Genomic DNA, 6,664 nt, shown 5'->3' with positions numbered 1-6,664 from the left:
GAGCCTGTACTTCCTGTGATCCTGGTTGTGTCAGAACTCCTCAGAGTCAAGCTGTCTCTGGGATCCTGGGATTCTGAGCCTGGGATCCTGAGCTCCTGGGCTCCTGGGCTCCTGGACATGTTAGAGCGCCTGGGAGTGGACCCTCCCCTGGGTACTATGGGACTCACTTTGGAGTTTGTGCCCAAGGTCTCCTTAGGGCACCACCCCGACAGACTGGAAGGAACCCGTGCTACTGGTCTGGCAGAATTCTTGCGTGCCTGGGTCCTGCTGGTCCCAGTTACTCCCGGTGTTGGGACGGGTGTTATGTCCCCCTCACATTTTATCCTATGATCCTGGGCATGTTAGAGTGCCTGGGAATGGAGCCTCCTCTGGGTGTTGTGGGACTGGCTGAGGAGTTTGCACCCAAGGTCTCCTCAGGGCACTGGCCCAGACTGATCTCTCTCTTTTTTAAATGTCTCATATCACCAACGATGAGCATGAACTCACTATATAGCTGAGAATGGCCTTGAACTCTTTCTCTCTCTAAGATTTGTTATTTTTATTTTACATGTATGAGTATTTTGACTGCACTTATGTCTGTGTACCATGTACATATGCACCCCCCCCCAGGGTGTTACAGTTGGTTGTGAGCTGCCATGTGAATGCTGGGAATCTAATCCAAGTCCTTTGCAAGAGCAGTAAGTGCTCTTAACCACTGAGTCATCTATCCCTGTAGCCCTTGGCTTCGAACTCACCTTCCACACCTTCACCTCTAGGCTCCTCTTAACTCGGTCTTCAGCCTGCAGCAGGCTCTGATCACTGCTGGCCTCTCCATTTCCCCTTTGCACACTAAGCTCGGGCCACTTGCACATCCTCCCCTACATTTTCCAACCCCAGGGACTTGGCCCTTCCCCTCCTTCCTCTCTTAACTCTAATGTCTTCCTAGAGAAGCTGAATCTGATGACGGGGTTTTAAGTAGCTGCCCCCCACCATGCCTCTCACTAGGTCTTGTCTGTGTTCTTCACTCTGCCAATGATTTATTTGAAGGTCTCCTGTCCTTTTTCCCTTAAAAAATGCCTAAGAGGAGCCTGGGGAGATGGCTCAGTGGTTAAGAACACAGGCTGCTCTTCCAGAAGACCTGAGTTCAATTCCCAGCACCCACATAGCAGCTCACAACTGTCTGTTACTCCAGTTCCAGCAGATCTGACATCCTTACACAGATGAATGCACATTAAAAATATATTTTTTTTTTTTAAAAAAAGAGTGCTTCAGAGCCTGGCAATGGTGGCACATGCCCACTGCTCAGGTGGCAGAGGCAAGTGGATGTGAGTTCAAAGCCACCCTGGTCTACAGAGTGAGGTCTTGGACAGCCAGGGCTACACAGAGAAACCCTGTCTTGAAACAAACAAACAAACAAACAAACAAACAGCTATCTCCTGGGCTGCAGGGCTCTGTCTTCCCTGTCTTATTGGTTGCAGTGTTCCTGGTATCCTGACAGTGCCTCATCATGGTAAATAGCTCAATAGCCAGCCAATAATAATGGAGCGGATAGATAGGTAGAGGGAGCTGCAGGATGCCTTTCAGGCTGCATCCTAACCTGCTGCTCCTACTTCTTTTGCTCAGCTGTCAATTGAGCTCATTACCCAAAGTCTGTCTGTGACAAGTGTCTGGATGACCTTGGCATCTCTGATGTCTAAACACCTGGCCATCCATCCCGAGACTTAACCCAGCTCCCAGCCCTGAATAATCCCAGAGGAAAACCTTCCTATTCCTGTCAGTTTCCCCTGACCTGGAGCCTTCACACCCCCAGCAGCCTGAACCCCACGCCGGCAGCCAGGACCTCATTAACAACCTCCACTCTACCTTTCTGGGATCTGCCAGCTGCCCTTACGATTCTATCCTGTGAACTTGGCATCTGCTGAGCCCAATTATATTCCCCAATTGGAAGGGGTCCCCAGGGGCTTCAAGATATAATGAAGGCTGCCCCTAGGGTACCCTGATGAGCATAAGGCCATACCTGCAGCTGAGTTAGCAAGGTCACAGTACAGTGTCTCTCTAAGTGTGGTTTTGAGCTACCACAGTCAGCCTCAAATGGAGCTCCTCAGAGGGTCTCAGGTCTTATCCGTGACCCAGAGAGCCAGGAACCCTGGGGGGAGGGAAAGGAATTAATACTCTATTTTATTTATTTATTTATTTATTTATTTATTTAATCTTAAGAAAAGATTTATCTTTATTTTATGTGTAAGAGTGTTCAGCCTGGATTTATTCATCGGCTCCATGTTTGTGGCCGGTGCCTGAGGAGGCCAGATCTGCTGGAGCTGGAGTTACAGATGGTAGTGATAGATAGTTACAGAGAGCATGGGGGTTGGAAACTGGAACCAGGGTCCTCTGCAAGAAAACAAAGTGCCATCTGTCCAGGTTTTATATTGTGTGTGTGTGTGTGTGTGTGTGTGTGTGTGTGTGTGCTTGCGTGCACCTATATACGTATGAGTTTGTGGCCAGAGGCAATGTCAGATGTCTTCATTAGTTGTTATTGGCTTACACCAAACCTTACCAGTTTGGCTAGACTACCTAACCAGCAAGCCCCAGGGGATCCTCCCATCTTTGGCTCCCCAGCACAGATGCATGCCACAGCCCCTGGCTTTTTGACTCGGGTTCTGGGGGCGGGGTCAGACTCAGGTCCCCCTCATGCTTGCAGCAAGCACTTTACCAGTTGAACCATCTCTCCAGGTCTTCTTTTTATTTATAGTTGCTTTTCTACAGTGCTGGGGATTGAACCCAGGACCTCATACTTGCTTGGCAAGTGCTCTTTCTCCGAGTCCCAGCTCCCAGCCATCTATTTTACTTTGTGTGTGTGTACCTCTGGCTGTCCTGGAACTCACTCTATAGACCAGGCAGGCCTCAAACTCAGAAATCTGCCTGCCTCTGCCTCCCAAGTGCTGGGATTAAAGGCATGTGTCACCACCGCCTGGCTCTATTTTACATTTTTTAAAAAAGATATATTTGTTTATTTTATGTATAGGAGTACACTGTAGCTGTCTTCAGACATACCAGAAGAGGGCATCAGATCCCATTATGGACGGTTGTGAGCAATCACGTGGTGGCTGGGACTTGAACTCAGAACCTCTGGAAGAGCAGTCAGTGCTCTTAACCACTGAGCCATCTCTCCAGCCCCTGTTTTAAATTTTAAAGTATTAGGTAGGGGTGTGGTTCGGTGGTAGAGTACTTGCCTATCATGCAGAAGGCTCAATGCTTAAGGTTCAATCCCTGGCACTGCCATAAGAAACAAACAAAAAATGAAAATATTTCCTGGCTGTGGCCTAGGGTTGATCACTTCACTTCTGGGAACCAGAGACTCCTTTTACTACAATTGACAGAGGTCAAGTTCACACGGATGCAGGCTACTCTGATGGCAGCCTCGTTGTAACAATTTGGAGAATATTGGGTCATATATAACAAATGAAGGAGCCCAGCCAACATCAAGTCCAGGTGTGCCCTGGAGTTCACAGCCTTCTTATCACCGACAGGATCATTGGCGCCACCTCCTGGTTTGTCCTGGTAACACATAAAAGTTCCGCCCTAGACCCATTCAATAATACAACCTTTAGAACCTATTGGTGAACCCCCCACCCTGAAACCCCTAAAGAACACCACACTAGGGACTGCCGACGGCAGAGAGCACCGTACAGGACATATGGCTAATAGCCACACCAAACAAAAAGTTCAAACTCATTGGCAAAGTGAGAGATGCTCTTTAAAAAAAAAAAAGAACTCAATGTAACCTTTTGGCGAGATTGGCAGACTGTGGCGCTCCTCCGGGAGTCTGGAGTGCGGCTGCGCACAGCAGGGGCGGCGCACTAGCCAGGGAGTCTTTAAACAGAGGCAAAGCTGGCCAGCGACTCAGTAAATGCCTGGTTCCCACACCAGCCACTCCGCTTCGGGGATGGAGGTGGGGGGTGGGCTTATCACGACGTTTAAAAGGAGGTCTGGTGGCGTGGGGGAAAATACTGACCTCGGCTGTAAAGGTCCCAAAACAGCATAAACACGCACTCTTTATCTCTAATTCCCTATAAAATGAATTTATGCAAATTACCGATGATTTCTTTTTTGAATGACAGACTTTGTCCATAGAGGGTTGGTATTTCCTCGGGTGACTGTGTTGTTGTTGTTTCTTTCATTCCAACTTTTGATTTTGACTTTTCTGATCTCAGGGAAATGGCAACATGGGATAAAAAACACTGCTGTTGCCGGTGGCTTTCCGGCGCACACCTCGATCGCCCCGATTTTAAGGAGCTATTCCTTCTACCCGCTATGGGTCAGGATCTGGAGGTGGCATTTGCGAATGCTCTCTTTAAAAGCTCCTCTGATGAGTTCCTTGTGATTTCAGAGCCACTGACTTGGGCCATCTTTTCCCTTACATGCTAAGCTTTTGTGAGTCTTAAGGCATGGGGATCACCAAAGCCTTTGATGTATTTTGATGCTTTTATTTTATCTTTTTTTTTTTTTCAGAGGCTTTTTAGGGCTTCCTCTTGATCTGGCATGAAATGCTTCCTGTCCAGAAGGAAATTATGGCCTTTGAATATGTTAGATCCTCTCTCAACACACTTTCAGGGGCCCACTGAGCTCAGGCAGTTAGGGACCACGCTGTATCCTGGAGGAGCCAGCTCTTCTCCGTGCATGCAGCTTTGGAGCGGCTGTCAATCTGCAGTGTGCACCCATCCCTAGCCAAATGCCAGCCAGTGGGAACTCTCTTGCTTTGGATCTGACTGTAGGTCCTAGTAACCCAGCTTTGCTGTCCACCCAATGACTGCCCAACCCCCTTCCTTTAAGTTTCCAATTAGCATCAGTGTTAGTTGGCAATCCTGTCTGTTGCTTGTAACCTTAGCATCTTGGCTAATAGAAGAGGACTCAGGTGGGTCATCCTGGGTCTCTGAGGGGAGGGGTGTCTTCAGCACCCCAAGGATAGGGGCAGGCAGAAAGAGCATAGTAGAGTTTTGTGTTCTCTCTCTCCAAACCCCACTACCTCTCAATGAGTCCAAAAAGGCAGGGATACTGATTAAGGATCCGAGAACTTGGCCCCGGAGCTGGTAGCCATGGACTGTCACTCATCCATTGTCAAAGGACTGGGGGACAGCAACCAGGTTTGAAAAGGAGGCCTGGGGCTATAACTTACAGCTAACTAAACAATGATCATTAATTACATTTACCCAGTGTGTGTGTGTGTGTGTGTGTGTGGGCGCCCGCGCGTGCTGAGTGTATGCCTGCTGAGTGCACTTCCGGAGGTCAGAAGCCCCACAGCTTGCAGGTGTCACTCCTCTCCTTCCACCAGGTCGGCTTGGGGAAATCCAGCTCTGGTCATGAGGCCTTGGAGCAAAGACCTTTACCAGCTAAGCCATCTCACAGGCTGTGCTGAATAGACTTATGTCAACCTGACCCAAGCTAAAGTTATCTGAAAGGAGGGAACCAGCTGTAAGGCATTTTGCTAATTAGTGATTGATGGGGGAGGGGCCCAGCCCATCGTGGTCCAGTGGTCCTGGGTTCTATAAAAAAAAAAAAAAAAAAAAAGGTAGGCTGAGCAAGCCACGGGGAGCAAGCCATCAAGCAGCACCCCTCCATGGCCTCTGCTTCAGCTCCTGTGTTCAGGTTCATGCCGTAGTCCTGCCAGGGCTCCTTTCAGTGAAAGTGTAAGCCAAAGAAACCCTTTAGTCCTCAGCCTTCTCTTTGGTTATGGAGTTTTGTCACAGCAATAGAAACCCTGTTGCAGCATTTTCTCTGTCCAATCACATTAGGGCAGTGACAGGCCTGCCTGTGATTGGACAGGAATAGAGAGGTGGAGGAGGAGAAAGGTCAGAGAGCAGGAGGAGGAGATGGGGATCATGGAGTCAGAGAATGATGACGAGTCAGACCCCGGGTGGTTATACAACCAAGCAAAGGATTTTACAAAATAGATTAACTGGGTTAAAATATTGTCTTTATTATTTGGTTCCGAAATTATTGTATTGGCATCTTGTAAATTGTGCGATCTTTATGATTACATAAACCTGATTGGATATTAAAGCCTTAAGAGTCATGCATTACCTACCGGGTCCTAGGTGTTAGCTAGATGAATGATTGTGGGGGTGTGTAAGGCATTGCATGTGAGTGAGATGTTGGTGCTAGCTGGGAGAAAATAGCAAGAGCCTGCCGGGACTTAGTGTTGAGGCCGGACTACCAGTATCGTGTGTCCCGGCGGGAAAGGGAATTTATGGATAGATTCATTTTTTATTAATTCCCACAACAAAACCCTAAGTCACCACCAGCTCATGGGTGCTTTTGTGAAGTTTGAAGGAGCCAGGCTAGCCTTGAACTCCCCATGTGATGAATGACCTTGAACCTGATGCCTCCACCTGCCCAGTTTATGAGGGTGAGGGTGACCCAAGGCTTTAAGCATGCTAAGCAGGCTATCTACCAATTGGATTGCACCCCCAGGCTTATTTCTTTTTTTTGTTTGTTTGTCTAAGACAGGGAACTCTGGCTGGCCTGGAACTACCTGCCTGCCTCCTGAATACTGGATTGGAAGTGGTACCCCATCATGGCTTGCTTGCCACTAGGAAGCACAGAGGACCACAGTGATGGATGCTTCGCTTGAAATTGTTCCTAAGGAAGTGAGCCTGGACTAGAGATATTCAGGAGGGCGGGGGGGGGG

The 6,664-nt window shown here is 48.5% G+C and overlaps 1 protein-coding gene and 1 long non-coding RNA gene across 2 annotated transcripts in view; one reads left to right on the top strand and one right to left on the bottom strand.

Annotated features, from left to right (window-relative positions):
- The window catches only part of LOC116075247, a 13,213-nt gene extending 6,611 nt beyond the window's left edge, over window positions 1–6,602 (top strand). The window contains exon 3 of the long non-coding RNA XR_004112484.1: window positions 6,480–6,602. This is a non-coding gene — a long non-coding RNA (uncharacterized LOC116075247). The remainder of the gene's footprint in view (window positions 1–6,479) is intronic.
- The window catches only part of Npffr1 (neuropeptide FF receptor 1), a 36,302-nt gene that overhangs the window by 19,028 nt on the left and 10,610 nt on the right, over window positions 1–6,664 (bottom strand). The gene's annotated exons all lie outside the window — the stretch shown is intronic.

The sequence above is a fragment of the Mastomys coucha genome, unplaced genomic scaffold (assembly GCF_008632895.1).
Source record: "Mastomys coucha isolate ucsf_1 unplaced genomic scaffold, UCSF_Mcou_1 pScaffold3, whole genome shotgun sequence".
NCBI lineage: Eukaryota > Metazoa > Chordata > Mammalia > Rodentia > Muridae > Mastomys > Mastomys coucha.
The sequence above is the reverse complement of the archived record's forward strand: the minus strand, read 5'-3'. Positions and strand labels throughout refer to the sequence as shown.